This window comes from Vitis vinifera, chromosome 17 (assembly GCF_030704535.1).
Source record: "Vitis vinifera cultivar Pinot Noir 40024 chromosome 17, ASM3070453v1".
Taxonomy (NCBI): Eukaryota; Viridiplantae; Streptophyta; class Magnoliopsida; order Vitales; family Vitaceae; genus Vitis; species Vitis vinifera.
In genome coordinates, this window is record NC_081821.1 from 17,178,086 (window position 1) to 17,203,408 (window position 25,323).

At 35.7% G+C, this 25,323-nt stretch overlaps 1 long non-coding RNA gene across 1 annotated transcript; it reads left to right on the top strand.

The window, feature by feature from the left end:
• Positions 1-23,004: 23,004 nt before the first annotated feature.
• Positions 23,005-23,983, top strand: LOC132252826 (uncharacterized). The gene is made up of 3 exons (XR_009464629.1): positions 23,005-23,238; positions 23,322-23,442; positions 23,626-23,983. It is a non-coding gene; the product is annotated as an uncharacterized LOC132252826 (long non-coding RNA).
• Positions 23,984-25,323: the final 1,340 nt, after the last annotated feature.

Consider the following 25,323-nt stretch of genomic DNA (forward strand, 5'->3'; position numbering starts at 1 on the left):
TGATCATGCACATGTGAGAATAAAAACACTTAATGAAGAACAACTGAAGTGAGAACGGGGCATACCTTGGCATCAAACGATCAATGCGCTATCAAGAAAGATGGTTAGTATACAATTTAAGAATAATCTCATGCATGTCATAGAACAAGAATGAATCAATACTGTATAATAATCAAATCAATCAATCAATTATAAAATCACATATGTGGGGCCCCATCAAAGCTCGTTTATTTTCGGATGAATTAATTTCATAAGTTCCATTATTCGGAATTACGGAATTTAATTCATGCTTATTTAAAAACAAAGGAGATGTGAGTATTGCTCGCCAGAAAAGAAAATGGCAGCAAATTTTATTGAAAATGATACTTCTGGGTGATCTAAAAACTAAGGATGCAATGTGGAAGAGTTTGAAATTATTTGAAAACCTATTTCTTTAAAGACAAGCATGAAAATGAATGAAGAAACATGGGTTCTGAAAAGAAGCACAAGAGAATGGCCATACAATTTTAGGATTGTGCATGCGGGCTCGGAGTACAACCCCCAATGTTGAGTACGGGATGACCAATGAAAACGGGACAAATTGGGGGAGGGGGCACCAGCAGCAAGCTCCTTCATGAGGCACTCCTTTTTCAGTTTAAACACCTTGAGCCTAGACACTTCTCAACCTTCTAGATAGGCATTACAGGCCCCATCAAAGTCACCCAAAAAGCAGGTTTGTCCGTAGCAATGAATTCTTGGATGTCAACCAAAGTCAGAGTTTACGTGCTCGCTCAGCATGGCAGTCAATCTTTGCTGAGTCATTAAGTAATAGAACTGAAACAGACCATACAGACTCCGCTATAGATTCCACTATTTCGTTTTGCTCCAAAGAGTGCACCAAACGCTTTCATGCCTTACAGGGAGGCCACGTATGAACCGTCAATACCCCGTGGCCTGGATGCGGCTGCTGATGAGTTCACCACTCTGGCTGCTCGATAGGGAAAGTTATCGGCCTGGGCGTTGCACTATTATTCAACACTTAGCCAACCACAGAGAATAAAAAAAAACAACTGCATAATCACAGCCTAGAGCGGGACACCATTTGACATTCCTACTGGAGTTTAAGACCAAAATAATTTATTTGTAAAAAAAAAATGATAAGAATAGTATCTATTTCAAAATATTTGTCAAAGTAGTCTTCTTTATCCATGTAAGCATCCACATGGATATTAAGTGTAAAAAACCACCGTTGGTGACTGTGGTTTTAAAACTTACAGAAATTTCCTTAAAACCACAGTTACAAACTGTGGTTTTACAATTTCTCTTAGAACCACAGTTACTAACTGTGGTTTTAAAAGAAGTATCCTTAAAACCACAGTTACAAACTGTGGTTTTACAATTACCCTTAAAACCACAGTTAGTAATTGTGGTTTTACAATTATTTTTAATCTACACCTATTTTAATGGTGTTATAATTTTAATATTATTTTTAAAATATTTTTTTATCAAAACAACCATAAAACCACAGTTAGTAACTATGGTTTTACTAATGGTGTTGTAATTTTAATATTATTTTTAAAATATTTTTTATCAAAATAACCATAAAACCACAATTAGTAACTGTGGTTTTACAATTATTTTCAATCCGCATCTATTTTAATGGTGTTGTAATTTTAATATTATTTTTAAAATATTTTTTTATCAAAATACCCATAAAACCATAGTTACTAAAAAAAAGTATCCTTAAAACCACAGTTACAAACTTTTACAATTTCCTTTAAAACCATAGTTAGTAACTGTGGTTTTACAATTATTTTTAATCCACATCTATTTTAATGGTGTAATTTTAATATTATTTTTAAAATATTTTTTATCAAAATAACCATAAAACCATAGTTAGTAACTGTGGTTTTACAATTATTTTCAATCCGCATCTATTTTAATGGTGGTGTAATTTTAATATTATTTTTAAAATATTTTTTTTATTAAAATACCCATAAAACCATAGTTACTAAAAAAAAGTATCCTTAAAACCACAGTTACAAATAGTGGTTTTACAATTTCCCTTAAAACCACAGTTAGTAACTGTGGTTTTACAATTATTTTTAATCCACATCTATTTTAATGGTGTAATTTTAATATTATTTTTAAATTTTTTTTATCAAAATAACCATAAAACCACAGTTAGTAATTGTGGTTTTACAATTATTTTCAATCCGCATATATTTTAATGGTGTTGTAATTTTAATATTATTTTTAAAATATTTTTTTATCCAAATTACAATTATGTTGTAATTTTCATAAATATTTTTAAAGGGAACTCATGTGTAAAAAAGTATGGGATTTTAGAACTTTATTTTTCACAAATTTTTTCGTTACGACTGTTTTAAATATATATATATATATATTATCTTTATTTTTTCATATTTTCCTTGAAAATTTGAGAAAATAATTTGGTCTACATACATTCCCATAAAAATTTATATATTTATGGTAAATAAAATATTTATTTGTTTTACAAATATTTTCACATATGAACTAAAGAAAATTATTTATTCATATTATTTTTAAATTTTAAAATAACTAAAGAAATTGTTTATATTATTTTAAAATTTTATATTTTCATATGAAAATTAATGCCAATGATTATGATTTTAGGTTATTTATTATTAAGTATGATTTGAACTTATGTTTTTTAAAATGTATAATTTTTTAATTATATGAAAGAAAAATAGGTAATGGTTGTAATAATTTATTTAGTTAGAATTTCTTTCATTTAGACTTTAGGATGCATTTGAGTTTTATTTGTTTAAATTATCAAGGAAACATGTGAATAACATAACATCACTAATTTGAATTAACACTTTATATAACCTTAAATGTATAAACCAAAGTATAATAGTTTTAAAAACATGAAAAAAGATCTCAATGTGTCCCACATGATGGAATCTTTCTCTTTCGTTGTGAACATCTACGGTAGATAGCCATATTTGTTGTATCCATCTGTGCTATCTGAAAAGTCTCCATCTCTATAGACTTTGACACGTCATCTACATGAGCTGTCGAGATAGATGGAACTGATGGAGGTAGAACTCGACGTACACGTGGAGCTCGATGTCCTTTAGGTACCCGTACATGTAATCGTGCAGCATGAGCTATCCCCTGAATAAAAGGTAGAGGTGCAATGGACTCTGTAACAGGTGGAGGTGCAATAGACTCTGTAACAGGTGGGGGTGCAATAGACTCTGCAATAGGTGGGGGTGCATCCAATGATATAGATGGTTGAACAGGGGTAAGGGTAGATGGTATGGTAGTCTCGGGTCGAGATGAATGGGCCGGTATGGATACATCAGGGGGAGAAAGTGGAGACTATAATGATGCAGGTGGCTGAAATAAAGGAAAAGTAGATGTGTGGATGTGAGGGTTGTACCAAAGTAGATGCCAAAGGTACATGTCGGTGACCAGCTCGACGACCACCTCTCCCCCGACCTCTAATGGGTGGTACCCTAACAAGCGTAATCAACGATGGTGGTCTCATGGATGACCCTGAAGATGTGGATGGCTCATGTGTCGAGTGTACACGATGGTCCTCTCCTATAGCACGTAAAACATCAATAGCAATTCGGTGAGTTTCCTCCAAATCATTTGAAATAGCCATCTGCGTTACGGCGATGATCTGTATAAGAAAATGAAACATGAGGCATTTGCACATAATTTAAGTTTAACATTCATTAAAAAATGGTTTTGTATCTCAAATGCTCTCACCAATAACTCAGTGGCAGAAGCTGTACTATGGAACCTCATATGATCTCTATGCAAAATAGGTGCGATCAAGCGTCGCGTGATACGTCGATACCACTGCATATATGGATCATAAAAAGACATGGTAGTAATCACAAGTGGTGCTGTCGCAATACGCTCAGAAAGAGTAACCCAAAGAGAAATATACTAAGCATGGAATGTGACCCAATCGTACTAATGTCGTCCTCGCCTATCCACTAAATGTAGCTCCATATCTATCAAACAAGGTGGAGGTATCCCTTGTTGTATACGAAACTGGCATAAAACTCGCTCTGGTCTATGCCACTCGATAATATCAAAGCAAATTAGAGGCGACATAGTTCGTCAAATTTCTTCATCAGCCTGACATATAACCGGAAGATATGCAATCAAATCTGTTGTATATGGTTCCCATAATACCTGTAATTTTTTTAAATAAATAATTAGTCACATTGGTGGAAAATATTGCAAAGGTAATCTTACGCATCTACACTTTACCTTATCCTGTGTCTGGGCATCCAATTGATCTCGATAGAATGTCAACACATGTGGTGATGGGTTATGAGACCAAGACAGGGGTACTCTCCACCTGTGGCCCAATGGATCGATTGGGAGTGCCTCATCCGACAATAGATGATCATGTAAACCATCAACTACATCATCATGTACATGTGAGACTACTATAGGCACTGGAGGACGACCGAAATCAGGTCGACCCACATGAAGTCTCTCCCATGACCACAACTACAAAATCAGATAACATTATCAAAATTAGACAACTTACAACAATAATATGAGTCAATTAATTATAATAGATAGTTATGTCGAAATACCTATAATAGTGTGATAGGTCCAAAAATCTCTGTGGCACTATCTAAACTCGCACAACATAGCTCTCTATATAGGTATGCCAACACTGCACTGCCCCAACTATAGTGAGAAATCTCAGTGAAGTCTCTCAATAGTGGAAGGTAACATAACTATACATGTGTGCCAGTCTTGTCTATGAACAATGCTTCACCCAATAGTGCTAATATGAAAGCACGCGCATAACGCTGTAAAATAACATCATCGACCCCTGCTGGTGGATATGAGAACTACTCACGCAACCATCGTGCTGATATAGATGACCCTCTAATCTGAGATGGAGGTGGGACGACACCTAAAAGCTCAGAACATAGTAGTGACCAATCTATGTCACATGTGCCAGTGATAGGAGGCCCATGAATACGTAATCCTAGAATCATGGCTACATCCTGTAAAGTAACAGTCATCTCTCCAATAGGTAAATGAAATGTGTGTGTCTTGGGCAGCCATCACTCAACAAGACTCGTGATCAATGGCCAATCTAGTGAAATGTGTCCAACATGATATACATCATAAAATCTAGACTGCATCGCATATAGCCGAATACGAGGGTCCATCTCCCACTCTCGCATGAATGTCCATAAACGTTGTCGACATGTCAATACCTGATTAAGCTACAAAAGATACCATTTCAATTAAATAAGAACTTAATTAAGGTTTATGATTATGTTTTTCTATATATCTATATTTATATATACATATATACCTTACCAGAATCCACTAATTGAGACCTATGTCTGTCCTATAGCACTAAAATAGAGCGATCTAATGGATTTGGATCGAATCTGCCCTCTCTATGCTCCATTACTATACTGTCATAATAAAATAATGTTAATATTATAATTTAAACTATTTATTTGCAACCAATATCAATATTCAAGTACAATAATTTAAAAAAAAAATTGTCAAACACTAATGTTCACATCCAAATTTTAAAAATTTCGACAAAGTGTCCCCTATAAATAAGGTATTCTCCAAAATAAAAACAACCTGATTAATCAAAATATTCATCTACAACCAATATCAATATCCAAGTACAATAATGAAAAAGAAAATGTATTAATATGATGTTCGCATCCAAATATTAAAAATTTCGACAGAGTCTCCCCTATAAATAGGGTATTCTCCAAAATACAAACAACCTGATTCATCAAAATATTCATATTACAATTTTGAAATTAACAGCAAAGTCTCTCTTATAACATAAATATTGTCCAAAATACAAATAACATAATATCAACATCCAAAGCCTAGCACCCATCATGAAGGCCCAGCACCCATGTTCTTATTTGGACAAGAACGACGATTGTGACCACTTTGTTTGCACAAACCATATGTAACTGAGGTTTTACCTTCTCTAACATCCATTTCATTGTGCAAATGAGTAGATTTAAGTCGTCCACCTGACACACGTTTCATTGAATCTGCAGGCACAATAACAAGACCAACATATGGTGGCCACTCGTACTCATTGTGTATGGGGTTAAACAGTGGTGCCCAAGTGCTAAAGTACGATTGTATAGTGTAATAATGTTGAACAAATGATCTAAAATCAATTGAACGAAAATGACATGCTGCTAGAATATGACTACATGGGAATCCATATATGAGTGTTTTGCCACATGTGCATCCATGCTCACGTAGGTTAACACGATGTGTTCTTCCACCAAATGATGTCTTTTTACTACCCCTACTGGCCTTCACATGAAACAGTCCTTGGAAGTGATCATACAAAACAACCTCATGAGAACCTGCCTTAACAACATTTGCATTAATCTTAGCATCAACATAAGGAGTGTATTGTTCACCTGAAGCAAGTCGACTAGCACCATGTTCTCTTCTTACAGCAAAGTAACTATTAACTCGATAGAATGTCAATTGAACAAATGCAGTGATAGGGAAACTTTGTGCCCCTTTAAACACACTATTGAACACTTCTGACATGTTCGTAGTCATTATGCCATATCGTCGACCTCCATCATGTGATAATGCCCATTTCTCAAAGGGAATAGCCTCCAACTAGCTGAGTGCGTCTTGATTGATTCTCCCAATTGTCTCCATATGCATGTTGAATTTTTCTACCTTAGTTTCTAAGGCGGCTCTGCATAAAAGTTGTTTCAAGCATTTGTCCTTAAAGTGAGTCATAAAGTTGCTAGCAAGATGGCGCATACAAATTCGATGATATGCATTTGGCTCAAACCAACCAAGATAAACATCAGCAAACGCAGTCATAATGCCCAGATGACGATCAGAGATAACACAAAGACCCCTCCTTTGAGTTACTCGATTTCTAATACATGTCAAAAACCATCCCCAACTATCAACATTTTCACCCTCAATTAATGCAAAAGCAAGAGGAAACAATTGATTATTTCCATCACAGCCCATGGCAATCATTACAGTGCCCTTATACTTCCCATACAAGTGTCTACCATCAATAGTTAACACAGGACGACAATGCTTGAAGCCCTCTAGGGAAGGATGAAATGCCCAAAAGACTCGCTGAAATACCTCTTCATTTCGCATATTTCTTGGGAATGTTTTAGAAATTACAACACATCCTGGATTGGCTTGCTCTAAGGCACCAAAAAAATGTGGCAGTTTAGCGTATGATTTATAGAAATCACCAAACAAATTAGTTAATGCTTTACGCTTGCCTTTCGAAGCCTTAGTGTATAAGATATGGTACCCGAATCTTTCTACAACACTTGCTTGAATGGCAGCCATTGAAAGTGTGAATTGTGTCTTAATCATTCCCTCTATATGGGCGGCTATCAGGTTTGAGTCTAACTGATGATGATCTTGGTTCATGCAAGGATTGACACATGAGTGTGGGCCACTATATTTGTTGATCTCAAATAAAGATGTCCCTTTAACAACTGTAGCACGTAATCTCCAAGGACATTGAGACTGTTCAGCTTTCTTGCATCTTAGGACCAACAATTTCTTTGTGGATGACAAAACGATATACTTTTGGTGCGAATTAATAGAGTACATCTTTACAGCATGTTGCAAATCTCCTTTGGAATTAAATATTTGTCCAACTATGAACTCTCTAGTTGGATGTCCCATAAGAGTGTTTCCCCATGGGGTCCATTCACTTGACACAACATGACCAATGTTTTCAACATTTTCAAACTGTGGTGATGGTGCCAAATGATATTGCATTGGAGATAATTCAATTGGGTCATCTAAATCCTCTGTATCTGGATTGTTTGACAAGTTACATCATTCCCCATCCACAGCCACATATCTCATTTGTTCTCTTTCAATTGCCTCACGAACAGCTAAAAAAGGCGAGCTACCTTCCCTATCTTGATTATCATCATTATGAACATCCTCGGCTCCTACACTGTCATCATCACATTGTCTTCCTTCTTCGTCTTCCTCATCCTCTTCTGATCTATGCTCAAAAGTAAATGGATTTTGAACATTACTAGTACCATCATTTTCACCAAGTAACAAAGGCATGCAATTACCAATTGGTGAATTCATTTGTAAGTAAATAGGTACTTGTTCAACAAATAACTCAACTTCATCCATCCCAAATCTGTTATGCATTTCTAACATTCGAGCTACACCACTATCATTCTTTACTGGGCAAGGTTGGAATTTATTCCCTTTTTTCATAGGATACTTACAACTAAGTATTAATCGAAAATGTTCTTTATTGATGTCAGTGACCGAGTATATCATTTCCAACAGTTGTTCATATGTTGTCCCAAGAGGCACATCAATAGGTTCAACCACAACTCTATCCCCAACATAATCAACATCGATTTGTGTTCTCACCATTTTCCCATTACAAAAACAAACTATTGCCACCGATAAATTAGACATAGTTTACCTATAGAAGAAGGCAAAAAAATCAAATCAATTTCATTTTTAACCACAAAATTATACAATATAAAACATTACTAATAACATCAATTTGTAATGAAATAACAAATAACAATAATAGGGTATGTTATTAACAATAATCAAATAACAAATAACACCTTAATATCCAAATAATTCAATGTTTTTTATTAATAATATTTTCTTATTATTTATTACCATTAAAATTGAATAAAAGGTTGTTATTTTTCCATTAACAATTAAAATGTCTTTGTTTAAGCTACCCAAATTAAGTGGGAAAATTTTTTAAATTTGTTCAAAATTTGATTTTATATAAATTTCAAAAATGGATGTAATGTGTACATATTCAACATAATTAATAGTTACGACTATAAATGTTTTAATATTTTCCATTAAAATAATTAAAAAAGAAAAAGCGGAATAGTTAATACACTTTTGCTTATGTTTGGTTAATTTTTAAATTTTTTTAATTTAATTAAATTTCTACAATTTATAATTTAATAAGTTAAATTTGAAGTAAAAACTAATATTTTCTATATATTAAATTTGGTTTTAGCATTTTTTTATTATTTATAACTATTGAGTTCTTCAAATATTTTATAATCTTTAGGAGTCTATCTCGATCTTATAGATTTTTCCCTCTATGGCCTAAAATATTTATAAAAATATTCTAAATAACTTTCCTTATTCTATGAGGAAATATGATATCACAATAATAAATTAACTTAGAAAATACTTTATACAATATTCTTTACCAAAAGGAATTTATAATAATTGAGAATTTGATACATTTTCTAATATATGATACAATTCAAAAGCTAACCAATAATTACAAGCAATTTTCATGGTTTGGAGATACAACCTAGGTTTTACATGTCTTTTTACAGTTTTATAAAGTTGTTAGCATTTGTATAGGTGCTATTAAATGTTCCACATGCCATTAAATGATTCAAGTTCTAGGAGCCCTAGAGTTTGGTCATGATTCGAGTTCTAGGAGCCCTATAATGGGGAAGAGATTGTTATATGCGCAATAGTATTATCTTTATAAAAATGATGATTGAAAAATGACACACTCAAATCTCCTTGATCCTAATAATTTTTTTAAAAATATATATATATATATATATATAATAAAATATATATTTTTTTTTAGAGGAGAAAAAGAAACAAAAATAAATCTAATAATCACTTCCAATTTTATAAAGTTAATAAATTATGAAAACAAATTTAAAAATAATTTGAAAAACTTAAGCATTTGTAATGATGGTTTCTCGATAAATCTAGTAATTATAATAAATAAGAAGATAAAATATTTTAATAATAAACAAGTAATTATAACTCATAACCCTAAGGATTTATTAGGAAGTGTTTTGAAAATAGTTTTAAATTTGATTCTATTTGTAATATTTTTTTAGAATAAAAATACATATGGGAAGATTTTGGACATGTTTTCTTGTTTTTCAAATATTTATTAAAAATTTAAATATTTATTAAAAATATATTTTATTTATAATATTTTATCTATCAAAAACTTGTGTTTGAAAACAATTAATAACTATACACAATTTGATATTTTTTAGTTTTCATAATAATAATAATAATAATAAGTGAAATATATATATATATATATATATATATATATATATATATATATATATATATTCCTTTGTGATTTTTTTTATTTATTTTAATTTTCTTCTATTTTTTATTTATTTTTGTTCCCACTAGATTTTAAAACAAGTGGATTATGATTAATTTTTAATTTTTTTATTAAAAAAAGGAAAATAAACAAGTGGATTTTTAATTTTTTATTCAAAAAAGGAAAATAAACTAGTGGATTTTTATTTTTATTTTATTAAAAAAGGAAAATAAACAAGTGGATTGTGATTAATTTTTTATTTTTTATTAAAAAAAGGAAAATAAATGGATTTTTAATTTTTTATTCAAAAAAGGAAAATAAACAAGTGGATTGTGATTAATTTTTAATTTTTTATTAAAAAAGGAAAATAAAAAATGATTAAACAAATAATTTTTATATTAAAAAATTCAATCAGTTTTCAAAATTTTAAAAATTAATTCAAATATAATTATCAAATATCCCTAAAATAAAGTTAAAATAATTTCTTTATTCGTTCCAAACCATCCTTTCCGGCAGCCAAGAAAGTTAAAATAATTTTTTTATGCGTTCCAAACCATCCTTTCCGGCAGCCCAATAAAGTCAAAATAATTTCTTTATGCATTCCAAACCATCTTTCCGGCAACCCAAGAAAGTTAAAATAATTTTTTTATGCGTTCAGCCCTTCCTACCCTCCTTCTCCTCTTTCTATCTAGAAAATTCAAAAAATTCCAGGCTTCAACGCAGAGATGAGAGAGGTTAAAGAGATAAGAAATCCACAATATTCCTATGCTATAAAAGGCCAGGCAGGTCAGGCGAGCCGAGGGCCTATTCCACCAACATACAGGTGAGTGGGGTGCCATACCCTCCTCCTCGCTCCGGCAAAACCTCCGTCGTCTTCATCATGGGGATTCAGTGATCCCGAGATCAAGAGAAGGAAGAGGATCGCGTTGTATAAGGCTTATGGCATTGAGGGAAAGATGAAGGCCTCCTTGAGAGGTGGGTTTCATTGGGTTAAGAACAGAGCTAGAAGATTTTATTTTTTTTATTAAACAGGGCAAAATCAAAGATGTTGTATTTGGGTAAAAAAATTGTTATTTTTGCATGACCTGCACTTCTTCTTCCTCTTCGAACCCTAACCCACCATTGCCCAAATTCGAAATCTACCCATACCCCCCAATGTACAGAAAACAATTTCATTTAATTTTTTGTTTTCCTCTATTTGGTTAGTAAGAAAGCTAAGGAAAATGAGGGAAAAAAAAACTTACCTAGTAGATGCTGTTGGTGGGAGCCGTTGATGGTGGGAGCCGTAGATGGTGGGAGTCGCAGACGGTGAGGAGAGATGGTGGGAGTCGCAGACGGTGAGGAGAGATGGTGGGAGCCGCAGAGAAGAGAAAATAATAGTTAAGGTTTTTGTTGAATGATTTCGGATTGAAAAAATTGGGTCTTCAGAGTAGTGGATTGCTGATGTGGATTCAAAATACTACTTTGACAAATAGTTTGAAAGTTGTATTAGTTTGATTTTTTTTTTTTCAGTAAACATTACTTTGGCTGCAAACTCTTCCTATTGTCTTCAATATAGTGTTTTCTTTTTGCACTAGTTTCAAAGAACCTGATACCATACTCATCAGCAAGATTTGCATCGTTCCTAGGAATGGAACTAGGGCTGCGCTGTGGGGAAGATAAAGCTGCCTCTGGTGTGTCCACACCCGCACACAGCCAGACCCATGTGGGGTCCATGGTAGAGCAATGGAGGGATTGATTTCAACAGCAGGGTGGTACCATATGTCTTGATAATAATCTTGGTGGGGTAGACAAACAGACTCGATTCTGACAACACATACGCGTCGAAGTAGTGGTTTCTCACCAGCGACACCACAGTTCATGGCACAACATGCAGCACCTGCTCTAGTAATTCGAAATCCAGTGCCGGAGACCCATTCCGACCACAGGATCATTACCGGAGAAGTGGAGCTCCAGGCGCTTCTCGAAGCCTGCTGGAAATCTTACAATATGCATTCCGACTATACATCGACTATGCTCACCATCAATAGAAAAATCACCAACAGGTATCTTATCTCCATGAGCAAACCCAAATGATGCCAAAAAGTCATTCAGAGCATGAAAGCAGACGAGCATGAAGGAATGGATATTCATCTACTCCGGTCTCAATGTCTTCAGCTATTAATCTTTCCAGAAGGTCCCTCATGCTGATTCTGGTCATTCTTGAAACCTCGGCTTCCAGCTATTGCTCTGACAGCAAAGCCAAAGCAAAAATAGTAGCCTATCTTATTCTTCACCAGATTGTAGAACCAGCAACTTTTCTCTAATGGGACTCATTTAATCCATTTGCAACAACCTTGAACTCTGTTTCCGTGAGGCTTGAGAAATTCTAAACAAACTGATTCAGACACTTTAAAACCCCCGTTCTGATGCTCCAACCATCAGGATCTTCGGATTGCACCGGATGCTCTAAGATGGTAGAGAACTGATCCATCCATGGTTTAAGCATTGACATCATCAAATCACTGGTTTCTGTCTTATATACACCAGTCATCACACCCAACATGGAAGTGCAAGCATAAACTGTTAAAGGTGAAACAGGCACTAGTTTTGGCACCATTGTGTCATCCCAAATCCCCAGAAGGAATGTGCCAAGCATATTAGAGCTCCATGCATCCGGACATTCTCCAGCTGATCTTCTTCTCAAGTTGTCTGCAATTCTTCATGTCTCGGGTTCTTCTTCCTTCTCTGACAAAGCCTATTCTCCAGAACCCTTCTCAGCTCAAACAAGTTCCCTCTCTGGATGTCTTCAGCTCATTTACTTCTTCAGTCAAAACAACCTCTGTAAAATATCTCTTAAAACCCAATACGTTCCTTTCAACCGTAATAGATCTCTGTGAGAGTGTTCAGCCAGACTTGGATATACCTTCTCACAGCCGTTGCATTGAGCAAGATCCAGAAACAAATAGGAGCCATAACAAAGCAGAATCCACAGAAAACATAACACAAAAGAAAACAAGTAAAAGTGATCATCAAAGGCTTCACTTCATGAGTTATCCGTGAGTCCTTTGATTAGGTGAGAGAAAAAAAATATCGAATGCAGATATTGGCATGATTCTTTGGCGTTTCACAACAGAGACAAGACATGCTCAAATTAACAATACCAAATATGAATGCAAGGTTATATCTCAACAAGAAACAAGTGGTCTTCATTATCCACTCCAAACAAATCAACGAATATTCAAACATCAACAAGAGACATAGAAGAGTGATAAACAGCCAAAAGCCATCAATAAGTCTATAGCAATCATACCTGAGGGAGTCTTTTTCAACAAAACCAGCAGGACTCCAAGTTTTACTCCAGAAAAATCAGTCTGCTACCCTGCTTCCGGCCAAGCTTCCTTCTCTAACTCAGAGAACCTCTCTGGAAGCTCTCAACAGCAGCCTAGAAAATTTTTGGTTCCCTCCTCTTGCCCTCGTTTCTCTCTCAAACTAAACGACCACAAAAATCCCCTCTCAACCTCTCTGTTAAAAACTCCTCCTGTAGCAGCCTTCTCTCCAAGCTATCTCTCAAAAAAACCACCGGAATCTCACTCTCGTCCGTTTTTCTCTCTAGTTCCTCTCCTTTCTCTAACTTTTCCTCTCCTCAGCAAAAAAAAACCTCTCATCTCCTACCAAAAATAGCTCCCCTCTGATAACGAATACTTTTTTTCTTTTTTTCCTACCAGATTTGCCCTTCTAACAATATCTCCAGAAACAACCACCAAAAGCAACCCTACCCTCTACAGCCTCCTTTCTCTCTCTCATATGCGCCCCCTAACGGCTTGCAGAATTCTTTTCCAGAATGTTCCTCCACGTGTCATCCTCATATTTGTCTCCCAAAAAGCAAGGTTGATTCTCTTATGGCCACTAAGGATTTGACACGTGGCTCGTTGGGGGTAGTGACACCTAGCTAAAAGATCTGTAAGAAAATGAGGAAAATAAGCCCCTAAAATGGGGGTTTACAAATATACCCCTCTTCGATAGAGTTCACGAGTGTAAGGCATATGAACACTGGAGTAAAAAGAAAGTGTGAATAATGAGTGGAATGGAGTGAACTCTATCGAAAAACTAGGAGACCCCCAAAAGGATGTTAGTGAAACACGGACTCAAAAGGCTAACAAATGAATAAAAGACTCTAATCCTAAGAGAAAATGATGTCTCAAATGCCTCTGAAGCCGCACTAAGGACTCAGGCTCCCTCTAAGACGTCTCCAAAAGTGACTTGAAAAACCAGATCGAAGATGAGTGTCAGTCGAACCACTCTGGAGAATAGAAAAGATTACGCCCAAAGGAGGTTGCCCTATGCGAACTACATGAGAATGCCAAGTGCAGGGTGCCCCACAACATGACTAAAGTACGAGTCGTGAACTCAAATGACTATGTCATGTGCGGAGAAACAGGAATTTGGACGAGCAATGATGAGTAAGCAATAAGCACAGGGTAACGAGGTGAGATAAGTGAGGCTAAATGCAAAATCATGAAGACAAGATGTGTAAAGCCAGTGAATATATATGCTAGGGACCATGACTTTGAATGATACGATTGAGGAGAAATGACTTTAACTATCAAAAAAAGGAAAGAAAGTGGTGACTCGAGATGTCTGAATAGGTATGTACAATGGCTTTGAATGCCAAAACTAAGAAAAAGATGATAGTGGTACTAAATGCCAAACAGAACAGTGGCTCTGAACTCCAACACTAAGGAAAGAAACGACTCAAGATGCCTGAATGGGTATGACAAACAGCTTTGAAAGCCAAAACTAAAGAAAAGAAATGACTCAAAAGACCCGAAGAAGTGTGCCCAATGGCTCTGAACGCTAGAATGGAGGAAAATGGTGATGGATTGAACGAAAGATGGACATGAGGACTCTGAGTGTCGAACTAAAACCACGACTCTGAACTCTAAATAAAAAAAAAAACAAATCATGGCTCTGAACACCAAATGAAGATGTGGCTCTGAACGCCAAATGAAGATGTGGATCTGAATGTCGTAACGAAGATAAGTAATAGCTCTGAACGTCGAAATGGATGATGTAATGGCTCTGAATGCAGAATGAAGACGTGGCTCTGAATGCTGAACGGAGACGTAGCTCTGAATTTCGAAAGAAGATGTGACTCTAAAGGCCGAACAAAGCAAAACATGGCTCTGAATGCCGAACGAAGATGAGTAGTGGCTCTGAACACTGAAGCGGAGATGTACTGGCTCTAAATGCCGAACAAAGATATGGCTCTGAACGCCGAAGCTGAGAAGCGATGGTGATGACTCTGAACGTCAAACTGAAAACCGATTATGGCTCTGAACGCCGAAACTGGGAAGTGATGATGATGACTCTGAATGTCAAACTGAAAACACGATGAGGATGGCTCTGAACGTCGAAACTGAGAAGCGATGATGACGACTCTGAACCTCAAAACTAAAAAAATGTGACTCTGAACGTCAAACTGAAAAAATGCGATGATGGCTCTGAATGCCGAAACTGAGAATGTGACTCTGAACGTCAAACTAAGAAGTGATGATGGCTCTAAACGCCGAAACTGAGAAGTGGTGGTGACAACTCTGAACCCCGAAATTGAGAAGCGATGATGACGACCCTAAACATCAAACTGAAAACATGATGATGGCTCTAAACGCCGAAACTGAAAAGTGATGGTGGCTCTAAACGCCGAAACTGAAAAATGCAATGATGGCTCTGAACACCGAAACTGGAAAGTGATGATGATGACTCTGAACGTCAAACTGAAAAATGCAACTCTGAACGTCAAACTGAAAAATGCGACTCTGAACGTCAAACTGAAAACCGATGATGGCTTTGAACGCCGAAACTGAAAAGCGACAATGATGGCTCTGAACGCCGAAATTGAGAAACGATGATGGCTCTGAACGCCAAAACTGGAGAAGTGGTGATAAACGCCGAACTGAAAGTGTGACATGATGACTCTGAATGTCGTAAACCGTGAATGAACGGTGGCTCTGAACGCTAAACTGCAAGGAAATGATGAGGGGGGAAATATGCCCCAGTGTGGCATACCGCTGCAAATCTCAATCCGCTGGAAGGGTCTGAAAGAGATTCCATGGGGATGCGTAAAAGATCTGACATGTGTCCTACTAAAATGATGATGTGGGAATCCATGCACCTGAGATAACTCCGTCCAAGAATCACGACTATATCAGAGAGTATGAATCTAGTTGAACAACTCAAAAGAGGCTCCTCGGAGTATCAGTACAAAATGAAATCGAATCATCAACCTGACGTGTATATCATAACCGGGGTGATCACGCAAATCAGTGGGGAATCTGCAAATCCCAAACGAAATGGGGAATATGCCCCCAGTGTGGCATCAAAAATGCAACAAGTCGAAAAATCAGATGAGCTCAAATCGTCCATGTCTGCAACTGAATTAGGCCCTCAAATCAAGGAGGCGTCTCCCAGAAGGGAGCATGACGACATCTAAGTGTCGAGAAGTGCAGGCCTAACAGGGCAACTCTCAAGAAGCTCCACTAAGGAATCATCATGAAGACAGCGAATAGATCATCATCTCGACGTACGTCTCGCAAATAGGGATAAGCATGTAACTCCACCAAGATTTGTAAATCTCATCCAGAACGGAAATATGCCCCAGTGTGGCATCAAATGTATGATAGGTCGAAAATCAAGTGACATGGAATCATCTATCATCGAACATGTGATCTCAGTCATCCAAAACTATGACAGAATCGGGTCTAAGCGTCCAAAAGTCATCTCACAGGGATAATCATGGTGGCATCGGAATGCCGAGAAGTGTGGGCCTAACTGGATGGCTCCCAAGAGGCTTTACTAAGGAATCATCATAAGAATGGCGAATAGGTCATCGTCTCGGTGCACATCTCACAAGTAGGAATGATCAGGTGACTCCATGAAGATCCATAAATGTCATCCGAAATGGAATATACCCTAGTATGGCATCGTATGTGTGACAAATTAGGAAAACAAAGTGACATCGAATCATCCATCATCAAACACGTGATCCCGGTAATCCAAACACGGTTGAAACGAATCTAAACATCAGAGAGGTGTCTCCTAGAAGAATAAGCATGACGACATCTAAATGTCAACCAAATCTCAAACAGCTGTCCAAATAGAAGTTGTAGAAGAGGATATCTGATCCCATGGCCTCATGGTGGTCTCAAGACACGGGACGTTACATAGGCTAGGGTGATAGGATGATAGAAACGAAGAGAAACTAAACTCAAATACCCAATGATCAAAACTCATGCCCTCATGTATGAAATGCAACAAGTATAGTAAATCCCGTGAGCCATGGACACGAGGGTGCCTAATGTGAACATAGTGTCGATGAAGAGACAAATAAAACAAAACGAACTGATAATGAGATGTATAATGATGATGCAAAGAGAGTATCAAACCCGAAAATGGGTCACTGTAAGAAAAGAATAAAAGGTGAAATGAAAAATATGAATCAGAAGTGAAAACGAGGATGATGATGAAGCACAGAACACGAAAATGAGTTATGATCCGCTTAAATCAAATATGCAGGGAAGTCATGTCAATAACGAATGCAATGAAATGACCCAGAGCTCCTAAGAGAATGACACTCATCCTGCTCTCAAAATACACGACAAATGAATACGAAGAATGAAACATCCCAAGGAGCTCACATACGAACTCCTATCAATAGACGTACCCAACAAAGTGACCCTCGAACACTGATATACACACTCAATGATAAAGAATATCATACATCCATGCACTTATTTATTTTTCTTTTTTTTACATATATATACATGCTCTGAACGCAAACTAAGAAACCCCAAAGATGACGTCAAAAAAGGATAAACATACTCTCAAATGTCAATGTAACATGAACTCTCTCTAATGATGTGACCTTCTCAAACTCAGGATCCCTGGACCAACATCCGTAGGATAGATAGTGAAAATGACATGACTACCCTCCATGTAATGAACTGAGGAGGATCACCACTCGGGATGGAAGAAGATGATACGAGACAGGCAACAAATATAATAACAAAGATGAGATGAATAATACAACCAATGAGATGAGATGAAATGTAATGATGCAACCATAAAGAGAAGAAAACGAGGTGAATGTGCCCTTAGGTCCAAGGCTCATGAAACTCCCAAACAATGCATGCATACACTAAAGAGCCCCTAACCCGGTGTGAAAGTGTGAGCAAAGTAATAAGAAAGAAAGGCTATAACATGCACACGAAGCTCAATGGGCTAGCAATGGACTATATATCAAAATGGAATAAAGGGATATGGCTAACTGAAATGATGGCCACCCATCCTGCGACCATGGACTCAAACATAGTACCTCTTTAGCTGATCCACATTGGTCGGCTCTGAGAACTAGTTTCCATCTAAATCCATCAACCATGCAGCACCCTCTGGAGTTAACTCCCTGATGAAATAAGGCCCGCCCCAACTGGGTCTGAACTTCCCTCTAGGATCTCTGATCAAACCTCTGATGACTTTCAAGACTAAGTCGCCTATATGCAATGGCCTAGGCTTGACCTGCTTTTTGAAAGCGCGGGCCATCTTCCTCTGATATGCACGAACATGGTCTGCTGCTCTCAATCTCCTCTCATCCAGGAGATTGAGCTGATCAAATTGAGTCTGAGCCCAATCCGCCTTGGGAATCTGCTGCTCTAGTGCTACTCTCAATGAACCCATCTCGATCTCAACTGGTAGCACCGCCTCCATACCGTATACTAATGAATAGGGTGTGGCTCCTGTAGAGGTGCGAAAAGAAGTCTAATATGCCCACAATGCGAATGGGAGCTTCTCTGACCAATCCTGAGAAGTCTCAACCATCTTTCGCAATATCCTCTTAATATTCTTATTCGCGGCCTCTATTGCCCCATTCATCTACAACCTATACGCAGACAACCTATGATGCTGGATGTCGTATCTCTGTATTAAGGTGTCAACCTCTACTCTGAAATGTCAACTCATGAGAGACTCCATAGCGACAGATAATATGTGATCTGATGAAACTAGCGACTCCAACTGATGTCAATCTCGCATATGGGGCGGCCTCCACCCACTTGGTGAAGTAATCGATGGCGACCAGGATGAACTCATGACGATTGGAAGATTTCGATGAAATCTTCCCGATGATGTCAATACCCCATACGGAAAATGGCCATGGCGAAGTAAGCGCATGCAACTCGGAGGGCGGCACGTGAATGAGATCTCCGTGTATCTGACACTCGGGACATCTCTGAACAAACTGGTAATAATCCATCTCCATGGTCAACTAGACATCCTAGGGGGTTTCCTATGGTGAAACCTCTCAAACTCTCAACGCTCAAAAGTCAACTAGAGTGCGCAGTGAACGGTGTGGGTGCATCTGATAACCCTAAAAAGCTAAAACGGAAAAGAAAACACACTGGCCACACAAATATCCATGAAACCTAGCTCCGGGCTATACAAGTCTTCAATGATCGGACTCTAATCGACATCAAAGTGTCGCTCTCCTCCAAAATGCTCCTGTACATCGATATAGCCCATCGCTAAACCCTACTCCTAATCTCTGGCTCAGTCAGAGAGCAAGCATACAGAAGGTCTCACACTTGCAATAGTGAGAACCGGGATGAAAGGAATGATCAAAACCAAGAGAGTTGGAGGTAGGGGGATAGAAGTGCGACCCACATAGACAGGCGACATGCAATCATGCAGAAGGAGGGCAGTCATGCAACATACAGTCAAGCAGAGCATAGGATATATCACTCATGCACACATACAAGCTATGACGATCAGATGAAAAACAATACAGACATCATGCTCAAAGACGATCGGGATAATATACAAGCCAGAGGAAACAACACAGCAAGTCAAACGATGTGCAATAGTGAGTTTATGCATGTGAAGTGAGCAGAATAATTAGGAAGAATCAGAATCGCTATACCAAGCAAAACAAGATGAGCAATCTATGATAATCGGCATGTCAATGTACCAAACTAATCTAGCAATGAAGTACATAAAAAGCGACATCCAAAGCCCCAATCAAGATAATCAATCATATCAATGTCCCAACACAATATCCAAGCATGCATCAAAAACTCCCAATGTGCAATCAAGAGACAGGTACTCATTGATCGACTCATCAAATGCCATGTTTGCTTCATCTTAAGTTCAAACTTGACCCTCTAAACAATCCCCAGCGGAGTCGCCATTTTGTGGACCCCGCATTTCGGCTCATGCGTTTTCCACTCGATGGCGAGCTCGATTATTATTTGAAAAATGATTTTATTGATTAAGAAAAATGACTTGGAGTCACCACTTATTTTTGTTTTATTTTAAAAGGGTAAACAAAATAAGAAAGAAAACCCTAAGTGTGACTCCTTATTTTGGAAAAGGTGATCTACGAAAAACCAGATCGGGTTCGGGGGTCAGGTTACTTATCGGGAAGGTACGGTAAAAAATGTAGTACCCCTCTAAGTCCCTAAAGTCGGGTCTCTACTAATAAAAATGAAGCTGACATGGCAATTGATGTGGAGATCAATGAATACTCATGGTGATCATGCACATGTGAGAATCAACACTACTACAAAAATAGTTTATGGTGTCACTATTTACGGTGTCACTTTTAAAATAATGACACCATAGGGTTTATAATTAATAAATGTGACACATCATATAAAAAATCTTCAATTGAGGTAGTTAGATGATATTAATTTTATATTTATGGTGTCATTTTTTGGGAAGTGACATCATATAAAATAATTTTTTTTAAGTATTATAACTTAATGAGCCCACTTTTAGAATTAATAATGATGGATACCATATAAAAATCCCATTGTTTCCATATCTCACCCACAATCCAAAAAATCTCAATATATAAATCCTATATATAAAATCATGATCTTCTTCAACCTTTTCTCTCACCCATCCATAGTCAACACGCTCAAAACCGACATTCTTCACTTTGTGGACTCCCAAGTAACCCAAAATCTCTTGGATCTATCATTTTTTTTTCTTTTATTAATGCCATTATATTAATTGTTTCAACATCTTTGTATTATGGTTTTTGTGAATTGTGTTTTCTTGAGTTGTAGGGAAGAAAAATTTAGGTTTAATCTTCTAGCATGGAAAAAAAAACTATAGATTAATTGATTTTTTTAATCTAAACCAAACACATGATCAAGTCCTTAAAAAAAAGTGAAAAACAGGAAAAAATGAATGATTTTTAATATGTATTTGTGTGAGAATGACAGGTACAAAATTTTTTTAAGATATACTATCATATAATCTTCATCCTTTCTAAAAAACGAGAGAGGAAAAAAAAAGAATGATTTTTCTGTTTGTATCTAAGTGGGAATGAGATATAGAATTTCGTTAAGAGTATCCAACCCCAAAAGGACCAATCCGGGAAGGCATGTGTGGTATTGACGGGAGATGATAAGATGGAAATCATAACCATAGTCATGTTCTCTCTGTGTCTTTCTATCCTCTTCAATCAATTCATGGGCATAGATATTTTATTTAGTTTTTATATTTAGTTTATTTATAGTTTATTTAGTTTCTAAAATCCAATTAGTTAGATATTTTATTTGATTTTGTTTTTATATTTAAGTATTTGAGTTTTGGAAAGTTTTTATATTTTGTTAATAGAAATAGAATTTTTATATTTTTTATTATTAGGAATTTCTATTTTGTTAAATTGTAAGTATCTATCTCAATAAGAGATTATTAATATTCAAATGAAAGTAATGAAAGAGAGTAAATATTTTAATGCTCAATTATATTTTAATGTTATTTTTTTTTTTTTACATAAGGGTTTATTTATGTTTTCAATTTTGAAGTTCCCTTTCCAAGTCTAACAACAAAAGTAGTGTCCAATCTTAAAATGGGCATGTGTGGTATTGACGGGAGATGATAAGATGGAAATCATAACCATAGCCATGTTCTCTCTGTGTCTTTCTATCATCTTCAATTAATTATGGGCATAGATATTTTATTTAGTTTTTATATTTAGTTTATTTAGTTTCTAAAATCCAATTAGCTAGATATTTTATTTGATTTTATTTTTATATTTAAGTAGTTGAGTTTTGGAAAGTTTTTATATTTTGTTAATAGAAATAGAAATTTTATATTTTTTATTATTAGGAATTTCTATTTTGTTAAATTGTAAGTATCTATCTCAATAAGAGATTATTAATATTCAAATGAAAGTGATGAAAGAGAGTAGATATTTTAATGCTCAATTATATTTTAATGTTTTTTTTTTTTTACATAAGGGTTTATTTATGTTTTCAATTTTGAAGTTCCCTTTCCAAGTCCAGCAACAAAAGTAGTGTCTAACCTTAAAATGGGCATGTGTGGTATTGACAGGAAATGATAAGATGGAAATCATAACCATAGCCATGTTCTCTCTGTGTCTTTCTATCCTCTTCAGTTAATTCATGGGCATAGATATTTTATTTAGTTTTTATATTTAGTTTATTTATAGTTTATTTAGTTTCTAAAATCCAATTAGCTAGATATTTTATTTGATTTTGTTTTTATATTTAAGTAGTTGAGTTTTGGAAAGTTTTTATATTTTGTTAATAGAAATAGATATGAGGACTTAAAGGGTTTATATTTAGGTAGTGCTTGAGCCAAGGAAAATGATAGTCCACTATCTTGACCCTATGCATCACAAACCATGTGAGGACTTAAAGGATATCGTAAACATGTAAGTTCTTCCTATTATTTTTCATAGTATTATTTTTAAATAAAAAAAAATACATTCACCTCAAACTCATTTTTTTTATTATTTATATATATTATAACATATAACATTTACCTATTTTAAAAATGTACCCATTGAACTTATTTACATAGGGCTCTTTGAATATTTGCAAAGAAAACATCTAAGAGGGAGCCATCTTAGCAACTAGTGCAGGTGACATCCAAAAATTTTTCTTTACACATTAGCTTATGCATTTGCACCATTTATATATGTGAGTACTAATGTTATTTTATAATTGATCGATTAGTGTCCAAGACAAGAAGGAGGGTTCGAATGTGGCTACTTTGTTATGAGATTCATTAAAGAGATAATTTTTTATCCTACAATTATTGCTTCAAAGGTATTACTTATTTAATGAATTGTACATAGTTTTAGGCTTCCAAATGTTATGCATTTTAATGTTATTTTCTTATTTGATTTCAGTTTGGTAATAAAAAAAAAAACATATTCTCAAGTAGAATTCGATGAAATTAGAGGAGAATGGGCTACTTTTGTGCTACAACTAATCATGAATCATGTTGATGCATCATGATCACCATGCATGGTGAGTCCCTTAGCTACTACATGAATTTTTCCATAGGTATTGTATAGTAATGCTTATTCTTTGAATAATGTTTCTATTTGAAAAAAAAAATTAATTCTTAGATTTGTTCATTTATGATAACATAGATCCATGTTTATTTTCTTCAATAAAAATCTCTAAAACTCATTAAATTTTGAAATGCAGGTATACACTCTTGGGAGGGTGAAATGGAGAATAAAAAGGAAGAAGAAGGCAACAAGATTTTGGGTTTTTAAATGCAACTCTTATGTCATACGTTGTAGGACATAAACGTTACTTTAATTGCAATTGAGAAATTTAGATTTTTAGATGGGACTTTTATGTCATTTTATGGTTAGCTGGTTTTATGCTTATGAAATGGAGGTATACATGAATCTTGGGATCTTTAACATTTCTAAATCATGTTTTGGTATGTATTCACTCTTCTTTTTTAGTTTTGATGGGTTTGATATGTTGGACGTACTATCCTTTTGTGAACATTTGATATACAAATATTATTAGATGATCAATGTATTATGAGTTATTCCAGAAACATTACAGAAAAATGAGTTAAATATAATATGATTGTTATATTTATGGACAAAATATAAACAGGTTAATCTTATTAATTCATAAGCATTACAAAAATCAACAACTAAAACCAATCATATATTCCACAATAATTTACAATGATGTGATACCATAACTCAAAAGTGATGCATTTAATGTGACATCATAACTCAAAGATGATGTATTTAATGTGACACCTTATCATCACTAGAAATATATGGTGTCACTTCTGAATGGGTCACCATTTATCTACTTTGGTGTCACTTCCAAATACGTCACCAATTGGTACCCTCTATGGTGTCAGTGGAGAAGGTGACACTATGTTGTAGTGACACCTTATGTTTATGGTGACTCGTTATAAATGTCACCATATACCTTTTTCCTTGTAGTGCAAAACACTCAATGAAGAACGACTGAAGTGAGAACGGGGCATACCTTGGCATCAAACGATCAATACGCTATCAAGAAAGATGGTTAGTATACAATTTAAGAATAATCTTATGCATGTCATAGAACAAGAATGAATCAATCATGTATAATAATCAAATCAATCAATCAATTATAAAATCACTTATGTGGGGCCCCCACCAAAGCCCGTTTATTTTTGCATGAATTAATTTCACAAGTTCCATTATTCGAAATTACGGAATTTAATTCATGCTTATTTAAAAACATTTTAAAAATAGAGGAGATGTAAGTATTGCTCGCCATAAAAGAAAATGGCAATAAATTTTATTGAAAATGATACTCCTGGATGATCTAAAAACTAAGGATGCAATATGGAAGAGTTTGAAGTTATTTGAAAACCTATTTCTTTAAAGACAGGCATGAAAATGAATGAAGAAACATAGGTTCTGAAAAGAAGCACAAGAGGATGGCCATACAATTTTAGGATTGTGCATGCGGGCCCGAAGTACAACCCCCAATGCTGAGTATGGGGTGACCAATGAAAACGGGACAATTTGGGGGGGGGGGGGGGGGGGGGCGGGGGCACCTTCAGGCTAGGCACTTATCAACCTTCTAGATAAGCATTACAGGCCCCATCAAAGTCACCCAAAAAGCAAGTTTGTTCGCAGCAATGAATTCTTGGATGTCAACCAAAGTCAGAGTTTACGTGCTAGCTCAGCATGGCAGTCAGTCTTTGCTGAGTCAATAAGTAATAGAACTGAAACAAACCATAAATACTTCGCTACAGATTCCACTATTTCGTTTTGCTCCAAAGAGTGCACCAAACGCTTTCATGCCTTACAAGGAGGCCACGTATGAATCGTCAATACCCGTGGCCTTGATGCGGCTGCTGATGAGTTCACCACT